The sequence below is a fragment of the Psammomys obesus genome, unplaced genomic scaffold (assembly GCF_907164565.1).
Source record: "Psammomys obesus unplaced genomic scaffold, mPsaObe1.curated_primary_1811, whole genome shotgun sequence".
Classification (NCBI taxonomy): domain Eukaryota; kingdom Metazoa; phylum Chordata; class Mammalia; order Rodentia; family Muridae; genus Psammomys; species Psammomys obesus.
Genome location: NW_026585691.1, coordinates 9,637,768 through 9,638,663, shown reverse-complemented (window position 1 = coordinate 9,638,663; position 896 = coordinate 9,637,768).

Sequence of the window (896 nt, the reverse complement as noted above, 5' to 3'; positions counted from 1 at the left end):
GGCCCCCTTAAACTGAGTACCTGTGACCATCATCATGAAAGGGGGCCTACTGACATTCTCTCTTGGGGTCATAGGAAACTCATGAGCCCCCTCCCTCCCCCCCTAAGGACCAAGGACATGTAAGTAGCTAACAGTTGGTGGGCTGAGAACTTTAGGTGTTAAAGCTGCTCGTCGATTGCCTAACCCCTTTCTTGTGCTCACTCACGTACAACCTCAAATAGACTAATGGGTTCACCAGGCTAGGCCTGAGTGGAAACCTTTGTCTGGTCTGTGATTGTCCCCTCTATCTGTTGTGGATAGAAATAGACTCTCCAGGGAAATTCACCTGTGAGCAGTTTGTTTTGTAGGCTTGTCCTCTGATCAAAGGAGAATTGTTGACTGCTAGTTTGTTTAACATTCTTTTTCTTATGGGGATGAATGTGACGGCCTCCGGAGCAAAAAGCAGACATCTCTAGATGGTCTACTTTGGAATAAGAAAGAAGTAGACGACCCCACAATAAGGAAGTAAAGGCTCAGACAGAGATCTTGCTGCAGGAGTTTTTCTTGTCTGTGAGGCTCGGTCCTGATGTGATTTAACAGCAAGCCCCAAGCTCCATCTCTGTGCCCTCCATAAGCCACCTTCTAGGGAGAGAAATGAAGAGGAATTATTCCCCCCTGTATCCATTAGCTATGGCCAAGGTCTCAATTCCACCCCTGTGATCTGGGAAGGGGGCTTTGAAAGATGAACAGGAAATAGCCACCTCACTGTTAGATGTCCTTGTTTGGAAGCACTTGTAAGAAGAAGGGAGGGAAAAGAATGAATCAGCTTTAGGGGAAGACAGTTGCTGAGTAAAAACTGCCACTACTGTCCAATCTCAAGAAGATGGAGAATGAAAAAAAAAACCCTGATTTTATAT